This window comes from Podarcis tiliguerta, assembly GCF_965153285.1.
Source record: "Podarcis tiliguerta genome assembly, chromosome: 1".
Taxonomy (NCBI): domain Eukaryota; kingdom Metazoa; phylum Chordata; class Lepidosauria; order Squamata; family Lacertidae; genus Podarcis; species Podarcis tiliguerta.
The window spans coordinates 98,892,357-98,905,104 of record NC_139534.1 but is presented as its reverse complement, the minus strand read 5'-3'; the positions used below and the strand labels follow the sequence as shown (position 1 = coordinate 98,905,104).

Here is a 12,748-nt window from a genome sequence, read left to right as displayed (position 1 = left end):
TTTTATTTGATTCTTACTGTAGCCCAACACCATTTCCCACACTGTTCTGGAGTGTGGAACCCCCTGGAATAGAATTTCAGGGGGTGTGGGTGAAAATCCCCTCCCCTTTACATTAGCAGAGGCATCTCCCAGATCAAAAGTCATTACTGTATGTGAATGGAATGGAGGCACTGGCTTCCACGTTCTAAAGGGGTTACAAGCTACAAACTTGAAATAGGCAAAACTGGCCACTCCAGATTAGTTCTGGCAAGTTTGCCACTAGAATGGAGGCACCTTGGGTATGTTAGAGTCTTATATGCATCCCTGGCTTTCAGGGAAAAGATTCAGGTCAATTAAAGCTATAGCTGTAGGTTTCAGTGGCCTCTAGAACACATGGATGAGAAGCTGCACAGTGTCTCTGCACCATTTGCTTTGATTTCTTGCTTTCCTCTATGGGACGAAGCACAGACAAACCATGAGTTGTGCAGTCCATGTGGCAGTACCATACGATGTAACTCTGTAACTCTGAACCCTTTTGCCTGAAAGTAGTTCATTCTCCACTTCTAATTGTGAGTGAAAGCATGGGCCAGGAGCATAGGAAGTTCCTTAAATCTTAGGACCAGACTATAGGCCTATAAAAAGGAAGAAAAATATTGCCTTGTTTTGAATTCCAAATAATATACTCCCATATAAAATAAGACTTTGCCATGGAAAGAGATGTAGAAGAAACAATCCACGCAAGCAAATATATTTCATCTTCAAAGAAAGATACATTTTGCCCTTCAAAGCAGTGCAACCTCAACAGTGTACTTTGAGGGAACGATCATTTGTAAACGATGTGTAAAGTACTTGTCTGATGTGCATGGATTTAAATTCTCCTGATGCACAAATGTAACCTGGCAAAGGTTGTTGAATTCTGAAACCGATCTGGACAGATGACATGACAGCTCTAACAGCATGTGTGTTTATTATTAATATTTGTCTTCAAGAAGAATGATTCTGAACGTGCACAAATGTGATGTTCTGGTGATGTATCAGCCAACTCCTTCTGCTTCTTCAAGTTAAAACAGACAACTAGGTGAAATATGATACTTTGGGCTTTATGTTACTTAATGGGATGCTAAAGGCATATTCATTTCTTGTATCGGTTGAGATTCCCCCCTGCAAATTAGTGCTGGAGAGAAAGTTAACCCTAGTGGACTTGTAAGAATTTTCCCTAATGGAGGATGATGTCTTATTTTAATGCACTGATCACTGATTGCCAAAGCTGATGTTTTAGATTAGGAACCAGAAAAAGAAGAGAAAGAAAGGTAATTAAATTATGACTGGAGGCACTGTAAAAGTGGGGGAGGAAAAGCAGTCAACTATGCCACCTACCTGTCAAAAGGAAGGGGAAACTGTTCCAAGCCTAGGGATTAAGCAAGAGCAGTGCAAATTATACCAAAGACTTCACTTAGTATTTTCCTGGTGGGCAGATGGGAAGTGTTAACATTGAAAGGGGCGACGCTGACCACAGAATCTGCACAGGAACACAATAGTCTTAAAACTAGATGCTATGACCAAGATTTTACTTTGGCTGGTTTTGTTAACCAGATGTCAAAGCGATAAACAACTACCTGACATTCAGAAGACATCTGAAGGCAGCCCTGTTCAGGGAAGTTTTTAATATGTGACATTTTAGTGTATTTTTCATCTTTGTTGGAAGCCGCCCAGAGTGGCTGGGGAAACCCAGCCAGATGGGCGAGGTACAAATAATAAATTATTATATTATTATTATTATAGTTACAGTAATAAAATGTAAAGTAACTTTAAAAAAACTAGTTAATGTGTGTGGTAATGATTTTAAAGTCACAGGTCTGTGTGGATAGTGTCACTGTACAGTGGTACCTTGTGTTACAGACGCTTCAGGTTACAAACTCTGTTAACCCAGAAATAGTACCTCGGGTTAAGAACTTTGCTTCAGGATGAGAACAGAAATCACGCGGTGGCACGGTGGCAGCAGGAAGCCCCGTTAGCTAAAGTGGTACCTCAGGTTAAGAACAGTTTCAGGTTAAGAACGGACCTCCAGAACAAATTAAGTATTTAACCCAAGGTACCACTGTATAGTTTAATCACTAGCTGGCACTGGGACTTAAGTTATGTCTGTGTGGGAGTCAAGCGTATTTTCTGTAGCTGTAATATCCTTGTTGGAGAGAAATAATAAGACTCTTATCTAGCTTACTGACTGTTGTGGCCCCAGACCTTCCATGAAGAGGTGTCTGCTCCAGTGTTTTGTAGGCTTTGGGACAAGAGTGGGCTTCAGTATTGTCACCACTGAGGGCAAGCTGTCTCAGCATGTGCTTTTTCTGGGCACCAACCTGAGCCATCTCTTGCACCTGATGCATAAGGTGGGTCTGTTGGTTGCAGTGGGCCTAGCGTTCATGATCCAAAATCAGGGAGTATGCATGAGTTTGCTCCCATGTTGTTTTGGCAACATACTGTAGATACTGACAGTGCTACTAAGAATTTTCCTGGAGTGCTGATGCTAAGAATGGAGAAGTGATTCATCCCCTTCCAAAAGTGGCAGCAACATTCTGGAGAAACTCCTGTTGAGTCCTAGTTTCCAACATCCCAAGTTAAGATTTAATACTTTTTATTTTGACACCCTTTAAAAAACAAAACAAAAATCTCCTCTTAAAATTCTTAGTCCTAAATTCTCTGGGTTGCAGAGGGATTTCGTTCTTACAACAACATTGGCTGAGAGCTGAGAAGCTAAATCCAATGCAACTCTGTGAAAATTAACTGTGCTACACTGATTTATCATCATCAGTGTCTATTAGTCAACTTTCTAACCCTAGACCTGAAGAATAAAGTATTCCAGTAAAGGCAGCTTTTTAAAAAAAATCCAGTTAAATTACATCGTGCTTTTAAAACTCAATTATCATGAAATCGATTCTAAAGTTTGCTCCTACCGGGTTGAAGAAATCATGTATTCCCTCTCCAGTGAATGCTGGATTTTTATGCTGTTTGGTGATTGATGACAGTAGCTATAGCACTGTACATAAACCAGGGGGAAAGGCTCTTGAGGTCAACTAATGTAATCTAAAAACAGTAGGGCTCTGTAGTGAAATGAGTAGACTTGGAAGCAGCTATATTTTTTCCCAAAGTCTACAATTAGGCTAATGAGACATATGGAGCTCTGCAAGGTTTAGGAACTATAAAAAGAAACCTGGCATAAGAAATGGTGGCGAAGATTGTGCTGTAAGGGTCTCTGTGGTTAAACAGACAGGAGTGAAGTTTCAAAGTGTGAAGAAAGATGTTTGATGAGAAAAGGAATGTTTGAATCCCAGGATATGGAACTCAATTACCAGCCAATTTCGCCATGTACTGTTTCATGGAAAACATGTGCAAGGCTCTTGCTATGCAATTCATTCTCATACTTGTTGGAAGCAGCACCCTAAAGTGTTATTGGCTAGTATAGATATGATGTATTGACTTCACCTCTTTGCATTAAGAGTTTGGCTGATCTAAGAGCACTGCATTTTGTTCAGCCAGTACATAGTGTCTGTTTTTTAATGGTCAGGGTTGGACCAGATGACCCTCAGGGTGCCTTCCAACTTTACAATTCTATGATGCTCTGCTTGTGAAGAGATCTTCTGTCCCCATCATGCATTTATGCACATCTTCCATTGGAGCATAATATTTGCCATGGAACTCAATGTCAGCAAAAGCCATTGCTATAATGAAAATAAAATGCACAACCATGTTTGTTGGTGTCTAACAAAACTTCTCCTTGATGTAGATAGAATATTTAGTTAACAGGTTCAAAGTGACACAGTGGTAGGAAGATCAGTAGCCTCAGATTCATTGGAACATGTGTGTGTGTGTCTGTGTGTGTGTGTATGTGTGCTTCTAGGCATTTAGCTCAATTATACACTGTGAACTCATACTGGAAGAAGCAAAGATTACCAGTGTTGAAGCAATGATTCTTCAACATCAACTTTGTTGGACTGGTCATGTTGTGTGGATGCCTGATTATCGTCTTCCAAAGCAACTACTCTATTCCGAACTTAAAAATGGAAAGCATAGTGCTGGTGGTCAACAAAAGAGGTTTAAAGATTGTCTCAAGGCAAATCTTTAAAAAGTAGTATAAACACTGACAACTGGGAAACACTTGCCTGGGAGTGCTCCAATTGGAAAACAGCCTTTACCAAAATTGACATGGGCTTTGAAGACACTCAAACTCAGGACGCAATGGAGAAACTTGCTAAGAGGAAGGCACGCTTGGCAAATCCACACCGTGATCAACTTCTGCCCAGAAACCAATGTCCCCACTGTGGAAAGATGTGTGGATCCAGAATTGACCTCCACAGTCACTTACGGATTCATTGTTAAAAACGTGTTTATGGAAGACAATCTTACTGGCTACGAGTGATCGCCAAAGAAAAAGACGACCCTGCTCAGGGCTTTGTCACGTTCTTATCCATGTTTTCAAGGTGATGCCAGGGAGACCCCTTTCACACATGCTGTTTACTGTCAGTTTGCAGTCATATCACATCATCACCCAGCCAGCATGGTAGGAAGCATTGCTCACACTTAACAGGCTTTTAAAAAATTGTGAGCCTGAGAACAAGAGGGATCATCTTATTATTGATCACTGTAACCCAGAGGTGGGGAAGCTCTAGCCCACGGACCTAATTAGGTCTAATTAGTCCAAAACTGGCCTGCATGGCCATTTTCCTCAAACCATGCCCACTTTCCCTTAGCATCATAGGTGAGAATAGGTGTGGAGCTCCTGATTGTTTCTTTGCAACAAGAAAACGCTGATCATCATTGACAGTGGTTCACACTTGGATTGACTTCACTAGGGCATTTCTCATCCAAAGCTCCCTACTAGTCTAAGGGGCTTGCTGTGAGGGAGCTCTACTGCGGTACACTTTCAGTATCAACCAATCGGGCGATTCTCAGCCCACCTTCAAAGGGCTCACTGTAAGCACCACTTTGTCTATTGGCAGTATAAGCCACCATGAGAGCCTTTAAAATTAAAATAAAAATAAAAATGCATGCCTCTCCTGCATAGGTGCAGGAACAGATTGAATAACACAATATTTTTCCATTTACAGTGGTTTTTACGCACTTCATTTGAATCAGGATATAAAGCTAAAGAAAATGTTGATACTATTTTAGTATCTGGTAGTTTATGATGTAAAAAGAAAATTCCTTGAGTGTATCAATGATTTGTTGATTATATTCTGGGAGCAGCTTTCTGTACACTTTTCTTAATGCCTTGTTCTTGCATACCCTGATTCTACATGTTTAAGTATTGCAACCTATGAAAGAACAGAAATGTGTTTAATGTGTTTAAGTTAGCAAAGTTCCAACTTCCTTCTAACTTCTCTTATTTATAACCTTTGATCTGCGAGCTGACATATTTTGTAGTCAAACTCATTCATTTGGGGTTTAAACATGTGTCTGTCATAAATGAAGTGATCCTTAACAATCAAGAAGCTGTCAGAGTTCTTGAGTAATCTCCTAAGTTCCTTGGAGCAGCCCTTTGTCAAGATGTTGACATTAAAAATGTTTTTTTTCTATAATTAAACCATTCATGGGAATGGATTCACTGGCTGTGCTATAGTATAAACAGGGCTAAAACAGCCACATCAATCCTGATGACAAAAAGGGAGAATGAAGCGTTACGGAATGATACATATACTACTTTTCATAGTATATGCTAGTTTTACAAAGTACAGGAAGTCAACATAAACTTGAAGTAAGGTTACCTTATACAAAGACTAGGCAGTTGCACAGGGCCAGAGAGAATGATGGGAACTGTAGTTCAGTGACTTCTTATAGTTCCCCACACCAGGGCAGAGAACATGCAAACCATCAGTTTCCAGAAGTCCATGATGAATTAGATGATGGATATGAAAAAGCAGAAAAACTTGATAGTGATAGCTGAGAAAAGGAGAGTGATTAAATTTCATGTAATATTAATTGAATCTTGCCTTTGTCTTTTCCTCAGCTCTTTCTATGGAGACGAATGTTTTATGTCTGCTTAACACAGGAGGACTTGAGGAGACAAAATAACTATCCAAATACATGGAGCTGGATGGGACCGTGAGGATCATCTAGTCCAACCCCTTGCAATGCAGGAATATGCAGCTGTCCCACATGAGGATCGAACCTGCAACCTTGGCATTATCAGCATCACGCTCTAGCTAAGTGAGCTATGATGATGATGGTTACTTCTGCTTTTATTGTTTTCCCCCTAATAAACCAGAAGAAACAAAGAGATCCTCTCTTATAGTACAGCATGCTGTAGCTCCACATGTAGCAAAGAATTAAATAAGCAAATTCAGTTTATAATTATTATATGAATTAGCTGTACTTTTGATATACAATACGTTATAAATTTATGGAAAATACATGGTACTTTACTAAACTAACAAAGTGATTTTCAATGTATAAAAGATGGTTCCAAAAAGTATTATTTTTTCTTAATTCCCATCCAAATTTCTGAGTTTCCCCCCATAAAAAATACATCAGGGGAAAAACCTTCAAAATTTCCAGAAATTTTACACCGGTAATTGGGTAACACACAGGGACGGGGCAGGAATTTTATTTTGTTTGCATTGTAATGAGAAACTACATAATTAACACTTTTCAAACCAATGTGCAAGCTGAAACGCAATTATTCTTTGAAATTTGCACTTACTGGAATTTTGCAATGCCAGTCTCCAACAAACAATGTGTACAAAATGCATATATTAGGGGCAAGTTTTCATAGAAAGGCATTCATTTGTGAAAGTGACAAACAAATGCATTATATTAGAGGAAATTGCCTTGAAAAACTGGATGCAGTATATTAGTCAAAACTGCATATAAAAATGCGTGTATTAGAAATTCACACGAAAATGCTGATAGATTTTCTTCAGATTTTTTTTTTAATTAAACATTGCAGAAATGCAGAGAAGTGAATCGAGCACTTGAAAAATAAGAAATGGAGAGAAAATGAAATTGTCAGATTCATTCATCCCTAGACATATGATAAATGGTCATTTTATCAGTTAATAAAGCAGTTTTCTTAGGTGTTATTACCAATTTATGATAGGCTGGATGATTACTTTAAAAAAAAATAAAATACATAAATTAGTCAGCATGAGAATGAAACTCTCTTCCTTCCCTCCCTCCTCACCCTTTTCATCCGCTAGGCACACCCTCCTTACTGTTAGGGATATGAGCCATTTCAATTTTTTGTATTCTAATGATTTATTTACTGGCTATATATGCATCAACACAACTTTCCTGGATCCAAAAATGAATAAAGAGGAAAAAATAAAGGAAGAAAAAAAGCTGACTCTAGAGAATCTATACATCAACAAAACACCTCTGAAATCTATGAACATTTGCATATTTCGGTGCTTATTTCAGACAGCAACATCTGGTCTTGACCATGGGAGGCTGGGTGATTGTTTTCACACTTCAGCTTGCCTAGATGCAAGTGTAAGAAATTCTTTATTTTTTAATCAGAGGAGCTGAAACTTTATTCTATGTTAAGCCTCGTTTTCTGATCTCCTTAAATCATTCTTTAGATGAAAGGAGAAATGAGCCACACCGGAGACTGGTGGATGTCCAAAAAAGAAAAAGAAGGGAAAAAAGGTTATGCTGAGACTATTTTTAAAAAGAATAAGTGCCACAAGAAAAATTATCCCTATATCAATAATGAATATTTACTATTGTATAATGATATAATGTAGTAGAATTGATGACGTGCAATGAAATTGAGGCATTTATACCATGCCTTAGCTTTTTAAGATACGTGTGGGAAGCAAGCCTTTAATTTTGTCTTTGTTCTTTACTTTTGGTATAGATAAGGAAATCACTGTGCCAAAGGTGAGAGGAGAAGATGGGCTATAAATGTACCATCTGTGACCAAAACTGCATCTGTTGATTGGCCACTGGGAAAGAGAGAGGCTTTGTTTTACTAGTCAGAAAGCTTTCGCAATTTTCTTGTCAGGAAATATCTTTACACACTGTAATACAGATACGACAGCTTGGATAACAGCTTTTAGCTCTACTCCAGCAGGTTTTAGATTTTACATGCTATATGCCTATGCCTGTCAAGGAGAGCTGTGCCAGACACAACACTTCTAAAAATGTTTCTCTATTGTGCCTCCTAAATGTGATGTTATCTAGACACTGCCACATGGGGTGGAGATTCTGCTTTATTCCTCCATGGTGTCTGGAAACTGCCCCGTTGCATATGATTTTGCTAAGGAATAGTAACTTTACAAGCAACAATATAACCCCACAATCCAGCCCACACCACCTTCCATGTTTAGTATATTATAGAAGGGATAAGGAACCTGTGGCCCTCCAGATGTACCATATTTTTCTGTGTATAACAAGCCCCGTGTATAAGACGCCCCCTATTTTTGGGGACTCCAAATTAAGAAAATGGGGGGAAATTGTCTCATGTATAAGACGACCCCCCTTTTCTTAACATAATTTTTAAAGAAAAAAACACAGTTTTATAAACGGAAAAGTACGGTATATGTAGTCTAATCTTCTGTGATCACTGACTATGCTGGCTGGAGCCGATGGGAATTGGAGTCCAACAACATCTGGAGGGCCACATGTACCATAGCATAAGAGGAATGCAGGTGGCACTGTGGTCTAAACCACTGAGCCTCTGGGGCTTACCAATCAGAAGGTCAGTGGTTCGAATCCCCACGGCGGAGTGAGCTCCCGTTGCTCTGTCCTGTTGCCAACCTAGTAGTTTGAAAGCACGCCAGTTCAAGTAGATAAATAGGTGCTACTGCGGCGGGAATATAAACGGCGTTTCCATGCACTCTGGTTTCCATCGTGCCTGAAGCAGTTGTCATGCTGGCCACATAACCCAAAAAGCTGTCTGTGGACAAACACCTGTTCCCTTGGCCTGAAAGTGAGATGAGCGCCACAACCCCATAGTCACCTTTGAGTGGACTTAACTGTCCAGGGGTCCTTAACCTTTTACCATAGCGTAAGACTCCTGTCAATTTTTTTTTAAAAAAATTGGATTCATGTCCCACCCTTCCTAACAAAGAATGCGTCACACACAACAAATTTTATTGATGGAAGTGTTTCATTGTTATTCTGAATGCATTTCTCTTGCTTCCTTTCCTGTTTCCTGGCATCAGCAAGAGGTATTGGCTAATGGATTCCTCAAGGGAAGGCTGTACAGGTACAGCTGGTTTGGCTGTGGAATGGGTTGATTTATGGAACTGCTGAAGAATGTTCACTGGACAGACTAAGACTGTGGTTCACAAGGCACAGATTCACTCCACTTAAATACACTACTTCCCCTCATAAAGTGAGCAACTGTATTTACTCCAGTGGAGGAAAGGTTGTCATTCCCTACAGTGAGAAAAAGTAAAGCTGGAGAGAGGAAATCTTACTTTCCTTGTCATTGTGTACATGTGTTGGGGTGGAGGGTTGCTGGCCATCTCCACTACTCACTCAGGAAGGCCTCCTGGCCTCGTAGGCCTATATTCTTTATTATGTTCAGCACACACACAAAATGGCTCTTGTTGCAAGCTCTCTTTCCTGAGCACCAACATTCCCTTCTCAGCTAAGAAGAAGGCCCTCTGTTGGAGATGAAAACTGCAATACAATTGTCCCCACAAGGCTGGGTGAGGGACCTTAGAAGGTGATGCACATGATGCTCTGATCACAGAGAGGGAGGTTCACAGGTAAGATCACATTCATGGTGTTGAAATTCCCCAGCAGAAAGTTCTGATGTCATACTTGTTCTGGCGGCACTGTGCTGTAGAGATTCAGGGGAAAACCAGGTATGTTGTGGGTGAACCTAGGATTTAGCAGGGCTCTTCTTAAGTTTTCTGTATGAGAAATGTTTCCTTTCATAGCCTGTTTCGCAAGACCAAACCAATGGTATTCCCAATTACTCCAATTATCTGGATAAGGTTTTAGATTTGGAAGCAGTGCCAAGGCAGGCCTTAGAACTTGTGAGGGGATGACTCATTATTATTTCAAGCACAGGGAGCGTGGTATAGCTAATAAATAAAAAGCCATTCATACTGTTCACCAGCCAGAATAGAAAGGCTATTTCAATGTGCTCATATTTAAGCCTATGCCTTAACGTGTCAAGGTCTTTTAATAAAATATGAAGATTTCAGAAATATTCATGGACATCAGCAGGCACTTTAAAATAATCCTAGCAACTGTACTGCACCCAAGGGCAAAAACTCAAACTCCTACTTAAAATTTCAATTTCTAATACAGATATATAATTCAACTATAAATTTAAAAACAGCAGCTTCTAGTGCTGAAGTTTCAAGGTTAAAAGTAACATGGTGTATAATGCAAATTCCCAAACAATCAGATTCAATGAATACCGTTGTCGAATACATTGTACACAGTAGACTAATAAAAACAAACTGATTGATCTGTCTCATTATGGGCTTGATGTCTTCTAAAGCACTAGCTATAAAATAAGCTAACTGGAAAATCAAAGCTTTAGTGACCTCAGAGGACTCTTCTTCTAGTAGTCTGGTCTAAATCGTGTTATTTTAAATTTAGATATCGCATTTCCAACATATTTAAAATGACAAAACACTAACATTTTCAAATAGCTGTTTCCTCAAGCTTAGCTCTTGTTCTTTGAAAAGGTCTGTTGAGTAACAGTGAGCAAATCATGCAGCTACCTAGATATTTCAGTGCTCAGGCAAGCTCAAGGATTGTGGTCAACTGACACTTGATTACACTCAATTGACACAAGGTCACTTTTCAAAGACCTCGAGGGCACATATGTAAGCAAATGTAATATTGTCATTGGGGGTTTTTTCTGAAGAAAATCTTGGGGGTAGAAACAATCTGTATAACGAGCATTGACATAATGGAAACATAGGGAGCTGTCTTAGTCTAACCTGCTCCATCTGTCCATCCAGGCTATGCTTGATGGGATTGATGGGAGTTGGAGTCAAACAGCATCTGAAGGACCACAGGGTCTCCATCTCTGCTCTAAGCTAAAATTCCTCTGTTGTCTACTAAGCTGCTGTGATCCCATGTTACTTGCTTAAGACAATTCAGCCTGTGTTGGCCTCCCACACAGAAGCAACCAGCTGGTGTTGGGGCAGGACATGGTGGCAGTGAGGCCAGGACTGCATGGGCGTAATGGCAGGAGTGCCAGATTGGCTGTGCCTCGCCAACCTTGTTGCCACTCTGCCTCACCCCTGGGGGCAGTAATGCCATCACCAGAAGGGCAGAGGCATGGCACTGCTAATTGTGGACCACACAGTTCACACATAGATGTACACACTTTGATCAGTTTAAGGAAAAACTAGAAGACAATGTCAGTTTTCCTCTGCTAGTGTAACAAAAAGCATAGCAAGAAAGGGTGTGATGCAGCCATTGTGCTGAAGAAAACCAGGTCTGTGTCTGATCAGCACCTGGATGGGAATGCCCAGGAACCACAAGTATGCTGCCTTGAGTTTCCATGGAATATATAAACATAATAAAAATTGGAAGCTGGAGGTGAAGGCCAAAAAGCCTAGATTCATCTTCCTAAAAGGGGCAACCCTTTCACCGTGGTGAATCAATAATTACTAACAAGACACTGGGTTCAAGTGTGCAACACCATGCATAGTTCTTTGGATCTAAGTCCCGATATCCTTCATGGGTGATGAAAATCTTGTTGAGTTTGTTAGAATGAGACCTGCAATAAAGTCAGCATAGATAACACTTTCTAGATGTCTGAAAATGTCACTGCTCTTACAGAAATACAGCTTGTTTAGGTTTTTCTTTCTACAGGAAGTCAATGGAATTTAATTAAATTTAGACCAGAGGATCATGTGTAATTAACAGTTCAGCACAAAATCAGTTCAAAACAGCCAACACCAGTGCTGTGCCTCTACCCATCAAAAAAGGATATTTTGGAAATGAAATATCCATTGCTTCTCACCAAAGGGAGAAAGGACACAATTTTCTACGGCTTCTTCAAGCCTTAAAAAATTAGCTTTTACCTGTAAATAAACTTTTGACTAATTCTGATATTACAAGAAATAGAAACTCAGATCAAATAGTCTAAGGTCCTTAATTTCAACAGCATTACGTCACCTAAAAAATAAGTGAAAAACCACAAGAATAGGCAAAACAGATGGCTTTGGACACCCCAAAATCCCTGGTTTACAACAATGACAGCACCTTTTTTCAGCACCAGTGCGTTGCAGATGTCGAATAAAGTGTGCAAGTAATATTGCATCATGTTTCTATAGCCTTTGCACATGTGCCCTGGATACAGCAGTCACTGACTTTCTGAACCTGTCACCCAGAGACAGAAAGCATGTGTCTCATTACTACTTATTTCAGGATTGATCAATCTTCTGGAGAGCAACACTACCAGCAAAGGCAACCTATGGCCCCTTAGGGATCACCACACTGGGCATGCATGTGAAATCGTGCTAATATCAAAGCTGTCCATAAAACCCAGCCTTTCTGATTCAGCTTTTAATTTTTTTTAGTATGGGAAAAACTGTTGAATGCTGTACTTAGGGCAAAATTTATTTCAGACACCTTTCACTATCCCCAGAGAACCTGCTTCTTGGGCAACATACAAATATCGTAAATAAATAACTTTCCAAGGTTAGGGATGTAGGAAGCTGCCTTATACTGAGTCAGACCATTGGTTAATTTAGCTCAGTATTTCCTACACTGACAAGCAGGTGTGGCAGGCAGATGTTTTCCAGGATTTCAGTCAGTGAGCCTCTTTCAGCCATACCTGGAGATGGAGATT

General features: G+C 39.9%; 1 long non-coding RNA gene across 2 annotated transcripts in view; it reads left to right on the top strand.

The window, feature by feature from the left end:
* Positions 1-7,476, top strand: part of LOC310683667 — a 147,106-nt gene extending 139,630 nt beyond the window's left edge. For both annotated transcript variants that reach the window (XR_014514483.1, XR_014514484.1), the window contains one exon: positions 5,981-7,476. This is a non-coding gene — a long non-coding RNA (uncharacterized lncRNA). The remainder of the gene's footprint in view (positions 1-5,980) is intronic.
* The last annotated feature ends 5,272 nt before the right edge of the window (positions 7,477-12,748 follow it).